Below are 15,183 nucleotides of genomic sequence, written 5' to 3' on the forward strand. Positions count from 1 at the left end.
GGTGTTTCAAATATAACTAACATCTATTAAAATATGTTGATTGATGGATTAAATAAATACTTTCTGAAGGGCATATCTAGCACGGCTACTTATCTGGAGAAATCCTAGATTCATAGATTTTTAAAGTCTGAAGGAACTCAAAAGATAATCTAAGCTGAAGCCCTAATGAAGAAACTGAGACCCAAAGAGGTTAAATGACTTGTCCTAGGTCATACATCTAGTTTATGACAGATGGCATGTGAAGGATTGGATAAGAAAATCGAAACAGCTTTGGGAAAATGTATATAATGGCTATTAATTTTTCTGTCCTGTTTCAGTGTGCTAATAAACATCTCAAGGGCAGAAATAGTGTCTTCTCTGTGTTCTGTAACCAACTCTCACAGTCACTGTAATTGATGACGATGATGCATCCCGTGGGTGGGAGCTCAATACGTGTTATTTATTTATTTTTGAGAGATTGCCACACTATGTGACCAAGGACATGTCAATTAACTTTTTCATACCTCACTTTCCTCCTCTATACGATGCAGTCAGCCCTACTTGCCTTACGAATCCCTCTCCCCTGCAAAGATTCTCTGCAAATAAATGAGGTAATGTTTATGACATGCTTTCAGCTTGTTAAAGAGCCCCACTATAGAAATTCCAGGCATTATTATAGTGAGCTATTTAGAGTATGGGGTTTTGTTTGTTCCTGCTTTAGTCTGAGATGGAGCTATTTGTTGGAGTCCTAGGTTCCCTGCTGAAAATTTGGGTCAAGATGCGGGTCTGAATATTTTTATTTTTAAATTTTGTAGAAGGGCGCTGCTCAGCTCTGCACGTGTGTGGTTCAACTATAAAGAAAATAAACAAAGCCAATAAATCACCCCTTGAAAGAGAAAAATCTCCATCCTGAAGGCTTTTCCCAGTGAAAAGAGTGAACACTGCATTTCCCTAGAGAGATATTTAGGTCCAAGAGAGAAGATAGTGCATGCAGTGTATGTATGTGTATGTGTGCGCGGGCAGGGAGGAGGGGGGATGAGGAGGATGAGATCATAGTTTCAGGATCCTCAGGAAACCCTGGTACTGGCAGCAGCCAGCCTCTGCTGTGCCCACATGACCCACAACTCTGGGAGCAGCCCCGGCACTTCTGACATTATTAAATAATAAGAAAGAGGATCCTTCCCCAACCTCAGGCACATGCACACTCATACACACACACACACACACACACACATACATACACACACTCGCACACACTCACAAGTGGACACCTTCTAAGAGTTTGGCGAGTCTCGAAGACTGAGCTCAGCAAGCGGGTTCCTTGGAAGGTGTGTGGAAAAGCTTTTTTTTTTTCCTCCTTTTTTTCTTTTCCCCCTTGGATGACAGCTCTGGAGGCAGCGCGGTGGTGAGGGGAGCCAAGGGGTGAGGACCAGGAGGTGGGGGTGGGGTGGGAGGGGAGGGGTGTGTGTATGTGAATGTGTAGCGGAGTGGGCGTAAAGCCCCGGCTGAGCCGGTGCACGCTGCCCCCGGCTCGCCGTAGAGAGGCTCTGTGAATCGGGAGGTGCTCATGACGTGCATTACACAGCTGCGCAGGGACCGCAGCAGCAGCAGCAGCAACAGCAGCAGCAGCAGCAGCAGCAGCAGCAGCCACCGACACCACCTCCGGGAGGAGAGGAGGAGGAGGTGGTGGTGGTGGTGGTGGAGAGGGGGCACTGAGGCAGGAGGAAGGGCAGTACAAAAGGACGCAAAGTAAATAGTGGAAGAAGCTGAGTGGGGATGGGGAGGGGGGACGCGGGGGAGGAGGAGAAGGGGAGGCTTCCACCCCCCCCCAACACCCACTTAGCAGGGCTTCCCCACCTGTGCCGCTGGCGTTTAGCCGGAGCGAGTCCCAAGCATGTGCCAGGAGCTGCAGCCTCTGCGGTGCAGCACCCTCCTGTGCTCCCGGGGCCGGTAGCGGGCTGCCGCGTGGGGAGCGGCGGCAGCGCGAGCGGGGCTCTCCCCGGAGCTCCCGGGCTCCGCACTAGGTTGGCTTCGGTAGGGGCTGCTGCATGATGATGACCTTACAGAGTGTGCATTACCTCACAGGTAAATATCAGCTGATCAGCGCCCAGTGGCAGCAGCGAGCACCCCAGACAGCCCTCCCAGCAGCAGCAGCGGCGGCGGCGGCGGCGGCGGCAGTGGCGGCAGTGGCATCGGCCACCGCCAAGAAAGGCAGCCAAGGGAGCAGCTCTGGAGGTAGCGAGCGATTCCTTTCCTCATCCTTGTTATCACTGTTTCCGCGTCTCTCCTTCATTGTGGCCGGGAGGGAGGGAGAGCTACTTAGGAGTCGGGGTCTCCAAGCCGCCACCGGGGGATGTTCCTCACTTGGGGAAACTGACTGAGGAGTATTTACCGGGAAATACTGGATAGGCTTATTTTCCGGGCGGCAGCAGTGGCTCCCAATGTTTCAGTGCACCGCGGTGTCAAGGCAAATGGCAAAAAGGGCAAAGGTGGGGGTGGGGGTTGGGGGGTCGCCGGGGTTTTCAGTTTCTACTGACTATTGTCCACTTCCGAGTTTTCTGCTGAAGGGAGGGAGGGAGAGAAGAGGAAAAGAGATTATTTATATTGGTTCATTCTTATTTTCTGAGTGGAAGGTAGAGAGATGTCTTTCAAAAGACCCAAAGCAGACGGAGATGACTGGTCAGGAGGAGGAGGGGTTTCCTCACTGACATCTTCGTTTCTGCTTAAGTGCTACTTGCCTGGGACAAGGTAATCAAGCACCTCTCCTTTAGTCAGAGCTTTGCTGGAGAGGTCACAGTAGGACTCCAAGGAGAGGTCTTCACTTACAGTCCAGCATTGGTCTGGTGGAATCCGGCATTTCTTTCATTGGTCTGTGCACGTGTTGTTGGACTTGTCGAAGTAAAGTTGTTCCCTTTCAATTGGTTTTTAGGAGTACAGATGCCTGCTGCCTCTCATTACCTTTGCCATTTCATTTATAGAACTAGACATACTAAATGCAGGTGTCATATACATCTGGTCTTTCTTATCCCGACTAACGAAAGATACTTTTCCTCGATACATGAATTTTGTGCATCTCCTTCTTAGTACTGAACATATAGTTCCTCTTGAAGACAGTATCATTAGTTATAGTCAGGATGTTCATAAAACTGTCATTGAGTCCATGCTTCCACATTTTAACAAGAGTTTTATGCGATTCTTAGTTATGCTGTAGTATTTAGAGAAAGGTGTTGAAACAACAGGTTATTATGAAGCAAACTACTGAACCAACACTTTAGAACTAATTTTAAAGTTCTTAAGTCACCAATCTGTTCTTGGCTTACAATTTGGCAGTCATTTTCTTCACAATCCAGTCTTACATATCTTTGGGTTTGGCTGTGTTTTGAAGCTGTTATAATTATATTTAATCCAGTCACAGTGACAGGGAGTTGGGTAGATTTTTTTAAAAAATCATTTTCTTCTATGATTAAAAACTTGGCTATATATATTTGTACATGTGTATATGTCATACTGCATTGTATAGATGTAGTCAAAGCAATTTAGTAATGAGGAATAAAGTATTCTACATTCTTCAGTTGTAAAAATACCTAAAAAGACTTGATAATTTTAAACGTGCCATAATATAAAGTACTTAACAAGACATTTTTATATTACTAATTACTATTCAGCTGAGCAAACCATGAAATAATGGTATTATCTGTTTAATTGACTAAATGTCTCCTTTAACCTTATTCATTTGCAAGGGATTCTTTCAAATAAATACAAATGTGCCTTTGCTCCAACTCTTTGAAACTATTTAAAACCCACAATTTTGATGTTATTTCCTTATTCTAGATAAATTAACTTGATAAATACATATCAAAACTTATGCCACATACTTATAATTTTCATAACCTGTAGGGGTTAGCTGGATGGATTAGCTCAGTTGGTTAGTGTAGTGTTAATAATAGCAGGGTGATAAATTTGAATTCTATAAAAGGCATTTTTCTTTTTAAAATGTAATAGAGTGGGGGCAGCTAGGTGGCCTAGTGGATAAAGCACCCGCCTGGATTCAGGAGGACCTGAGTTCAAATTCGGCCTCAGACACTTGACACTTACTAGCTGTGTGACCCTGGGCAAGTGACTTAACCCCCATTGCCCTGCAAAAAAAAAAGAAAGAAAGAAAAGAAAATGTAATAGAGTTAACACTGGGTCTATAGTAAAAGATCCTGGGTTTGAAACCATGTTCTGATGCTTACTACCTGTGTGACCTTGGACAAGTCACATCGACTTTATCTCTGTATTGAGAGTGGTTCATTAGATGCCTTCTAAAACCTCTTCTAGCTCTAAATTCCATGACACTTTGGACTTGAAAAGCATGTTAAGTTACTAGTTGTAAACCCTATGTAAAATGTTGGTATATTTGTTTAAAGTTATATTAAAGTTATTGATCATTATCACTGGTTTTAGAATCAAGAAGACAAGAGGTGGGATCTTGTCTCAGACACTAACTGTATTACTCTTAGTAACTCTAACTTATCTAAGTCCCAGTTTTCTCATCTGTAAAATGGGCGTAATAATAGTACCTATTAAATAGGGCTATTGTTAGGATCAAATGAGATAATATATGGGAAATCATTTTTCAAAACTTAAATCATTATATAAATGCTGTTATAAATATCAACAAAAAAGAAAAAAAAGTTGCACTCAAAATTCTGAGAAAAAAAATATAGACATGGTAAAAAGTGATTACAATTTGCCACAAATCTACCAGCTGATGGCATTTACTTTATAGTTTAAGTACTTGAAGGGTTAATTTTTTTCAAGGTTCAGAGATTCTTACAAATTCTATGTCATATTGAATATGCACTATAAGTACTTTTGATATTCATTAATTAATAAATATCTCAAGACTTTTTATAATAAATAACACACCTTTATTATAACAACAAAGTTTTAAGTATGTATATATATACATATGTATTATGCACATATACACATATATACAGTGTGGGCCAAAAGTCATGAAAGGTTTTTAATATTTAATAACTCCTTAATTTTTTGTTTGTTATTTACAATACCATATTATTACATACAGTACATAGAGGAAATTAATTTCTATTACATGTGAAAAATCAAATCTCATAAATGGTGAAAAATAAAGAAAAATACTTTTCAAAAAGTTATTAAAACTCATGACTTTTGGCTCATACTGTATATGACCAAGGGCACAAAATCCATACATACTACCTTACATTTATCTTATTTTTCAGTTAACATGCATTTTCCTTCCCTCCTACCTCCACAGATTTAGAAGAAAAAAAACCTCATAACAAGTATTCAAATAAAATGCATTTCCATATTGTCTATGTCCAGAAAGAAAGGTCTCTTTCAGCATCTTGAATCCTGTGGATTACATTGATCAGGTATCTTAGATCTTTCAAGGTTTGTTTTTTTCCCCCCTGTAAAATGCCTCTGTTATTATTCTTCTGGTTCTTCTTACTTCACTTTGCATTAGTTCATTAGGTCTTCCCAGGTTTTTCTAAACCATGAATTTCATCCTTGATTATGGTGCACTAGTATTCCATTAAAGTTATATACATAATTTGTTCAGCCATTCCCTAACCAGTGGGCTGCCTCTTGGTTTCCAGTCCTTTGCTACTACAAAAAGCTGCCAAAAGCACTAGATAGGGTTAGAGTCTTGGCTCTCTTACTAGTTATTATCTAATGAAAGTCTTTTAACCTCTCTGAGTTTTAGTTTCCTTATTTACAAAATGGAGACAATACTACTTGCATTGCCTGCCTCAGAGTGTTGTTAATATCAATACTCCAAAGTTCTGTAATTTTATTGGTGCAAATATTCCTCCCATCAATATAGATCTATGACTTAAATGGTTTTAAGAGTTGTGGTGACTGAAAACATTTATCACCTGGTAGTTAACTTGGTGATGAGATCCTTTGAACTTAGGTAGGATGGCCCTTGGGAAATCAACATCACCATCACCAGACCCCTACTCAAAGCCTCTTCAGTTTAGTAGAGCTTAAGTAGAGACTGATTTTTTCTAAAAGAGGGCTTGATTACCCAGGGTTACCTCCACACCTGGATAAGACAATAACAGGGTATGACTTTGGCTGAAAGGCTTAAATTAGATAACGTGGTTAAATCACTTTAAAACCCTAAGATGATATATTTATTTGTAAGCTATTATTGTTTTAGTGGATGGGAAGCTCACTGTGTGTCAACAATGAGGTATGGCTGTTAAAAAAACAAAACAAAACATAAATCACTTTAAAACCCTAAGATGATATATTTATTTGTAAGCTATTATGGTTTTAGTGGATGGGAAGCTCACTGTGTGTCAACAATGAGGTATGGCTGTTAAAAAAACAAAACAAAACATAAGTGCTACAAAGATTGCATTATAAAAGTAAGGGTTGGTAATAGTTCTATCTATCATACTCTTTTCTGGCAAGACCAAATCTCATTATTGTTCTGGATAAGACATTGGAATTGGGAAGCATGTTCAGAGGAAAGTAATCCGAGTGGTGGTAGAATTTGGAACCATAGCTAAAGAAGAAGAGATTCCGAAAAGATATGACAGTTAGCTTCATATAACTGATGGGTTGTCTTGTTGAAAGGGTTTAGGCTTGATCCGTTTTATCCCAGAAACTGGATATTATCATGTCTTTCATTCTCAAAGAGGAACATGACATCGGGGTGATATCATGACTTGTAGTGAATTGGATTTAAGTGAGGGAGGGCTGTGTAAGGCCACCAACCTCATTCTCTCCTCCAGAGCCACCTGGGTCTAGTAGCAAGATATACATCAGGATGACTAGAGATGGCCCCAGATGTTTGTGGCAATTGGGGTTAAGTGACTTACCCAGGGTCACACAGCTAGTTAAGTGTCTTAGGTTGGATTTGAACTCAGGTCCTCCTGACTCCAGGGCCAGTGTTCTAATCACTGGGCCACCCAGATGCCCCAGGAATAACAGGTAAATGTTGCAGAAAGCTTGATTTAGCTGTTAAAGGTGTGTGGGAGTGGGGAACATTCTAATAGTACTATCCGATGAACTCCTCATCACTGGAGGCCTTCAAACAGGCTATATGGTAATTTGTTGGGAATGTTTTACAAGAACTTCCTGTTCAAATATGTGATAAGAGTAGACAGTCTCTAGGGCTCTTGAAGCTCCAAGAGTCTATGAATATGTGATCCTTACTTCACAGAGTTTCTCTATTCCTTGAATTTACTTATTTAAGTTTGCTATTAACCATCTCCCAATAGCAACTTATCATTCAGTACTAGATATGGTTTATTTCTCCCCTGCCTGTTAATAAGTTCTTTCTTATTTCTTCCCTGCTGGACTTTAAAACCAAACACAACTTTTTTTTTTCCCCCTCAGTTAAAAAACTCCACTTTGCCTTTCTCTGGCTATGACTTCAGGTCAATAAATATATACTGCAAATGAATATGGGATGCTTGGATAGGGGAGAGCAGGGCTTCTCTTAATTACAAAGGTAGAAGGATAAGCTGGGGGCAGTTAGATAGCACAGTGGATAAAGCACAGGCCCTGGATTCAGGAGGACCTCAGTTCAAATCCGACCTCAGACACTTGACACTTTCTAGCTGTGTGACCGTGGGCAAGTCACTTAACCCTCATTGCTCTGAAAAAAAAGAAAATAAAAAGGATAAGCTAAGCTTAGCAAACAGCAGAGAAAAACTGGTGAAAGTATGAATCAATCAACAAGCATTTTATAAACCACATACTCCAGACTGAAAAATGAAACAATCCCTGATCTAAGAGAGCTCATATTGGAAGAGACAATATGTACACAGAGATTACATATACAGAATAAGAAGCACCAAAGTTAATACAAAACAGTTAAATACAAGGTGTTTAAGGAGTGAGGGAACTAACAGTTGGCAGATCAGGAAAGTCTACAGATAGGAGGGAGTACTTGAGATCTCTCTAGAAGGCAATGAAAGATTTTGGAGGTGGGTTGAGGAGAGAAAGCATTCTAGATGTGGATAGGAGATGCTTAGTGAATAGCAGAGACTCAGATTAGTATGTGAGGAACAGAAGGAAAGCCAATTTGGCTGGACTGTAGAGTTTAAGGAGAGTAGTGTATATAATGAGATTGGAAAGATAACTTGAGGCTTGATTATAAAGGGTTTTGAAGGGCAAACAAAAGAGTTCATATTTTATCTGAGAGGTAATAAAGAACCATTGAAGTTTATTCAACAGGGAAGGAACATGGTCAGATCGTCACATAAAGGCCCCATTGAGATTAGGTAATGTGAATTTGAAATGGACTCATTTAATACAGTGTTGTGACTTTCTTCAGCATCATTCAGTAACTTGGAAATACAAATGGAAAAGTCAATCCAAATTTGTCCCTTATTGGTGTAATCCATGGCCCCTTTTTTAGACAGTTGCTTCAGTTTAGAGAGGCTAATGGTATAGTGAGTAGAGAGCTGCCCAAGAACAAGGAGGAACCTAAGCAGCTCTCCAAAGTTGCTGAGAAGGTATATTGCTAGAGGAGGTTGACTCACTCAGGAGTTTCCTATACCAATGAAATCATAAATGTTATACCTAACTTTATGGCTACTTCAGGTAGTAACTCCTAGCATCAACTTCTAGAATCAGACTGTCCCAGAGTTGGAAAGGATTTCAGAGGCCATGTAGCCTAGCCCATATGCAAACAAAAATTGTCTCTACAGCATATTCAATAAGTACTCATCTTGCCTATACCTGAAGACATCTAATGACAAGGAACCTACTACTCCTAGGTAGGTCATTCCATTTTTTGATAGTTCTTATTTTTTGAAAGTTTTTCCTTGCTTCAAGCCTAAATTTTCCTCTTTATGACTTCCATTCTTCCTAGTTTTGTTTTCTGGGGCCATTCAGAACAACCTAATTACCCTTCCATATGAGAGCCTTTCAGATATTTGAAGACATCTATCCTGTCACTCCCTAATTTTTCCCTTCTCCATACTGAACGTTGAAAATTCTTCCAGTCAATCCTTATATAGTAAAATCTTTCTGCCCTTTGCGACACTGGTTGTAGCATAATGTAGTGGAAAAAAATTAGGGAGCCTTGTTTCAAAACCTTCCTCTGATTTGTATGACCTGTGTGACCTTGAGCAAGTGACTTAACCCCCTTTAGTCTCAATTTCCTCATCTGTTATATGAGAAGGCTGTACTAGATGACCTCTAAATCTGCTTTTATGATCCTTCCTCTAGACCTAAGCATCTTAAAACTCTTAAATCGCATATAGGGTCACATAACTGAATGTGGGGGTTGCAAAAAATTTGACAACAGTAAAAGGTTATGTATATCTATTTTATATACCTGTATACCCGGGTTCTAAGGCAAAAAGCCATCACGAGTGGAAAAGGTCTAAGAAGATTTACTCTAGACCCCTTTTAGCTCATCAATGTCCATCTTAAAATGTGGTACTCAGAACTGAGCACAATACTCCAGGAGATAGTCTGACCAGGACAAAGAATAGCAGGACTGTCACCTTCCTAGCCCTGGGTTCTGTTTGTCTCTTAAAATAAGTTTGGCTCCAGTTCCTTTGTTTGACTACCATAGTACACCATTAACTGATACTGAGCTTTCAGTACATTAAAATTCCCAGAATTTTAGGGAATGCAATACATTCTATAGGAAAAGACACTGTTTTTGGAGTTAGAGGTTCTGCATACAAATTCTGATTTTGCCACTTACTATCTGGGTAAGCTTTGTAATCAGTTAAACTCTGCATATAGTTTCCTTTTCAGTAACTGGGATATTGAACTGGATGAACTCTAAGGATCCTTCTAAAGCTATGATCCTAGGAACTTTTCCAGAGGAGCTGTTATCTTTCCCTTATTGCATTTGGGAGCTTGAGTTTTTTAACCATTTATGAAAGAATTTACACTTGTTTGTACCTATTAGATTATAGATCATTAGATTTGGTTTAAGGTTCTAGTTGTCAGTCTTTTTGAATCCTGACTTTGTCAGCAAATGTATTGGTTATTCCTCCCTGCTTGGTGTTAGCTATGATTTGATGAGCATGCTGTCTGTGCTTTCATCTAGGTCATTGATAAAAAACATTAAACAACTCAAAGCCAAGTACAGATAACTGGGAGGAAGCACTAGGACCACCATTTCCCTTCTCACCCTCTTCTAAGTTGAGATGTCTTATTCTTTGACTTCACCTAAATCTATTATTATCTAACTCAGCATCTCACTATCTGATCTACAAAATAAAAGATGTATTTTTTTCCCTACAGAACAGAATTTTAACGGGGTTTTAGTACATGGACAGTGGGCTCCATAAAGTACCCAATTGGAAAACAAAGGACCCAGAGTCAATAGTACCACAAGGGGGCAGCTAGGTGGTGCAGTGGATAAAGCACCAGTCCTGGATTCAGGGGGACCTGCGTTCAAATTTGACCTCAGACACTTAACAATTACTAGCTGTGTGACCCTGGGCAAGTCACTTAACCCCAATTGCCTCACAAAAAAAAAAAAAAAAGTACCACAAAGTGCTGGTATTATTTGAATGGCAATCTGGACAAAATGAAGAGTATAAGGCACTGCAAGTATCATGGTGTGCTAAATTCCTGGTGTACTGTTGTGTTGTCAAATGGATCATGAGAAACTAGGATATCCTTTGCAGAAATTTATTTAAAACCAACTTTTCTGGAATGTCTCCATTCCATAACGTGAGAGTTATTTGTAGACTAGTTTTCAGACTGCTGTAACTATAAGGAAATTCTTATCTATTGCATATATATTACATTTAAAGAAAATTAGAATTAACATTATCTTTATAAGCCAAAAGCAACATTTCATAAAAACAGATTTTTCTATTTTTACAGTAATAAATCATAATGAATAAGACTGTTACAGAATATATCTAATAAAATCTTAATTGACTTGACTTTTATAATATTTAAATCATATCTGGGAGGTTTACCTGATGTCTTTTGACAGGACTAGGCAAGAAACAATTTCAAATGAAATTGTAATTTTATATATCTAATGTGGTTTCAGGTAAAGAAAGAAATAGCCTAGTTTCAACAAAATGGCTTTGGCCAGAGGACTTGGATTCAAATATCAATTGTGCCACTTATAACCTGTGTGACCTTGAGCACTTATGTAATCTCTCAGAGCCTCAGTTTCCTCCCCTGCAAAATGAATGAATCATACTAGATTGACTCTCTAAGGTAATTTCCATCACAACATCTAGGATTCTTTAATGTTGTCTGATGATTCTATTAGTATTTGCTGTTGCAATTTGATTTAAACTGAAATTGTTCAGTGAACTACATGGGGAAAAGATACCAAATATAATTCAGGTATTATTAACAATGAATAAATGACTGGCTTCTCAGTTAGTTAAACTATCTTTCTAACACCAACATTAGCTTGCCGGCCATATAAAGAGTGATATCTAGAACATTAAGGACAAGATAAAACCAACCTGGTTTATATCTGTATTTTAACCATGTTTCCAATTTTACCTATAACTTTCAACAAATCTTAAGTTTCATCATTTAGGTCAAGGGAACTATTCAAGAGGCTACTTCTGTAATAAAAGTCATATATACCTATAGAGAATCAAACACTTCTTTGTTTCTCTGGGAACTTTAAACTTAGTTTGGAGCTTGAAATTACATTACAGTGGGTCACACATCTACTGCTGTGCCAAATGATGTTCAAGATGTCTTGATTTATCTTCTTTGCTGGCCTATCAAAGAGATCACTTGCTTTGATTATAGGATTTTGAGTGGTGTGGGACCTTGGAAAGATTGCAAGATTTGTAGTCAAAGGACCTTCCTCTGTTACTAATTTACCACTTGTGTGACTTTGAGGTCTCTTGACCTCAAGTGCCTCCTATCTGCAAAATGAAAGGATTGAACTAGAGAGTCTTTAAGGTTCCTTATGGTTCTAAATTCATGATCCTTTGGTGTCCAGGCTGACCTCAGCATTCTCTTACCAATGAACATTTTTGCCCATCTACTCTTACAATTAATAATTGTCTTCAATGTTTTATTCTTTATCACTTGAAAAAAAAAGACTTTTCCAATTCAATTAAACATAAACACTAAGCTAGGAAATGCAAAAAGCTCACAAAGCTTGTTCACTAGGCTTTTACAAACTAAGAGTAGAGATGAAAAAAGATATACAAGTGCTTTTCAAACCTTAAAGCACTACATATATATTAGTTGTTATTATTGCTATAATACAAATTTTAATATTATAATTACACATGAGGGACAAAAATGTTTTGAGAGATTTGAGTATGAATAGCTTACTTTGGGCTTAGATGGGGAGATCAGGGTAGATTTCTTGGAAAAAGAATTAGCTAAGTGGCTAAATGTCAAGAATGAATTGACAGCAACTGTTTTAGAACACAAATACTCCATTAATGCTAAAAAAGCTAAATACATTATTAAGAAAAATGATCGTATTTTAAACTTTTATTTATCAAACTTCTACTATGCAGGGGAAAAAAAAGATTTATGTGAAGACTGAATGAGGTCATGATACTAAAGCATTGTGTTTCTGGCAAGCTGAAATGAGGAAAGCACATCATGGAAATCAGTACAAATTCCATAAGGACACCCAGAATCACAGCTCATGAGGAGACAACATAATCACAGAAAACTGAGGGAAGTGGACAATAACAGCGGTCAGCAAACTGCAGCCTATTTTTTGTTTGACTCACAGACTAACAATTATTTTAACAAATATAAACTTATTTACAAATATAAAAACCATTTTTACCTCCCAGGACTTACAAAAAATAGTGTCAGGCTGGATTTGGCCCATAGACCCTAGTTTGCTAACCTTTGGGCTACAAGATAACTTGATGTAGTTTATTTTGAGCAAGTGGGTTAGGCAGCTTGTTTAATGAAGAGCCAGATCCGTAAATAATGATATACCACAAAAACAGCAAACATGCTACAATTCCCAAAAGATATTATGATGATGACATGATACATAAAGGAATATAGGTCATTTATTGGTCCATCTATAATCATATATATACATACATATATATATATATGTGTGTGTGTGTGTGTGTGTGTATATATGTATATGTGTGTGTGTGTATATGTGTATATATGTATGTGTGTGTATTTATGACAACTAGGTAGTTCAGTAGATAGAGCACCAAACCTAGAGTCAGGAAGATCTAAGTTCAAATATGGCCTTGGATACTTACTAGTTTTGTGACCCTGGGCAAGTCACTTAATACCTATTTGCCCAAGTTCCTTGTCTGTAAAATGGGGACATATGCTAGAGAAGGAAATGGCAAATCACTCCAGAATCTCTGCCAAGAAAACATTATGGACAAATTGACAAATCCTTTGGGTTATGAAGTATCAGACACAGCTGAAGGACTGAACAACTGTATGATAGGAACAGCGATACCGTTTAATGACACATAGGCTAATATTAAGAAAAGTAAAGTATAAAATACTAATGTAGAAAAGAAGGGATCTAAGTAGAAATCTTAAACTTCTGGGGGGAGATGGAGTATACAGAGCAAGAGAGAGTTCACAACTGGCTGAGGGAATCATTCATTCATTCATGAAGGAAATAGTATTTGATACAGAACCTGAATTATACATAGGATTTTAATAGCAGGAAATAGGGAATGAAGATCTTTCAGATAGAGAGAAAAGTACAAGCAGAGGCTTGGAGGAGAAAAGGTACACAGGTATATAGTTTAACAAGTGGTTGAGTTTGTCTAGAAACTAGGATAAACATGTAAGAGTGTTGGAGAATAAGGTAGAAAAGTAAATTGGGGCTTTTATTATAGAAAGACCCTGAATGTAAGGCCTTGGATTTCAGACTTCATTCAGTAGGTAATTAGGGAACCAATGAAACTTTCTGATTAGAGGAGTAACATGACCATGATATTGATGAAAAAATCTGATTCTGGAAGTGATACATAAGGTAGATTGGAAGGGAGAGAGCCTGGAAGTAAGATCCCAGGCAAGAAGCAATCAGATTCTGAGCTAAGATGTTGGCAGTGGGAACAGAAAGGAGAGAGACACATTGTGAAGGTACAGTCGGTGGGAAATGGTGATTCATTCGATGTAAGGAATGAGATCCCAGATCAAATGCTACCTCAGGCACAAGCTGTGTGACCCTGACTCTGGGGCAAGTCACTTAACTTCTAAGACTTGGTGTCTTCATCTATAAAATGAAAATAAGGATAGCACCCATCTCACAGGGTTATTGTGAGGATCCAATGAGATCATGGGTGTATAATGGTTTGCAAGCCTTTAAGGGTTAGACAAATGTTAGCAATTAAGAACTAAGTTGGTTATGAATTAAATATATTTCTAAGGTTTCAAATTGGGTAACTAGGAGAATGAAGGAAGACCAACAGTAAAAGGGTTGTGAAGGAGAAGAACTTTAAAAAATATTGGGGGTGGGGAGGGCGTAGGGGTAGAGTGGGGAAGATAATGAGTTTGGTTCTTGACATAATTGAGTTTCGTCTGCCAGCAGTATATCCAAGTAGAGTTGTAGGGCTAGAGTTTGGGAGAGGTGTTGGTGCCAGAAGTAAAGATTTCAAGATAATAGGATAGAGATAGGTAGAAAGGAATATAATACATGGGTGAAATTGAGAAGGGAGAGAACATAGAGAAAAATGACATGAGGATTGAAGAGGACCGAGGACAGAACTGTACAGAACTGTAGGGAACTTCATATTTCACCCATTACGGGCAGGAGGAAGAGGAAGTGCCAACAACAACAATAACAATAACAAAAGAATGATTACTGAGGAAGAAATAGCGAACAACATAAATAGTGAAACATCCTGGATACTGAAGGAGAGAGATTGAGCAAGGGAAATTAACAGTATCACATGCTGTGGAGAAATCAAGGATGGAAAACTAGCAAAGGCCTTTGGATTTATTGATTAGAAGGATACTGATGATATTCTGAAGAGTGGTTCTTGTAGAGTGGTAGGGGTAAAAGTAAAGGGGGAGGAAGTGGAGGCAGCAAGTATAGACAAATCTTTTAAGAAATTTAGAGGGGAAGGGAAGAAAATAAAGATAAATAGTGGGGGCAGCTAGGTGGTGCAGTAGATAATGCACTAGCCCTGGATTCAGGAGGTCCTGAGTTCAAATCCAGGCTCTGACACTTGACACATACTAGTTGTGTGACCTTGGGGAAGTCACTTAACCCTCATTGCCCAGAAGAAGAAAAAA

The 15,183-nt window shown here is 38.8% G+C and overlaps 1 protein-coding gene across 4 annotated transcripts in view; it reads left to right on the forward strand.

Annotated features, from left to right (window-relative positions):
• The first annotated feature begins 1,092 nt into the window (after positions 1-1,092).
• DTNA (dystrobrevin alpha) overlaps positions 1,093-15,183 on the forward strand; it is a 490,634-nt gene continuing 476,543 nt past the window's right edge. For 2 of the 4 annotated variants that reach the window (XM_043976699.1, XM_043976700.1), the window contains exons 1-2: positions 1,093-1,307; positions 2,065-2,214. The gene's annotated coding sequence lies outside the window, so the exon portion shown is untranslated. Of the gene's footprint in view, positions 1,402-1,494; positions 1,729-2,064; positions 2,215-15,183 lie in introns of those variants that run through there. The other 2 variants (XM_043976702.1, XM_043976701.1) reach the window with 2 other exon arrangements.

The sequence above is a fragment of the Dromiciops gliroides genome, chromosome 1 (assembly GCF_019393635.1).
Source record: "Dromiciops gliroides isolate mDroGli1 chromosome 1, mDroGli1.pri, whole genome shotgun sequence".
NCBI lineage: Eukaryota > Metazoa > Chordata > Mammalia > Microbiotheria > Microbiotheriidae > Dromiciops > Dromiciops gliroides.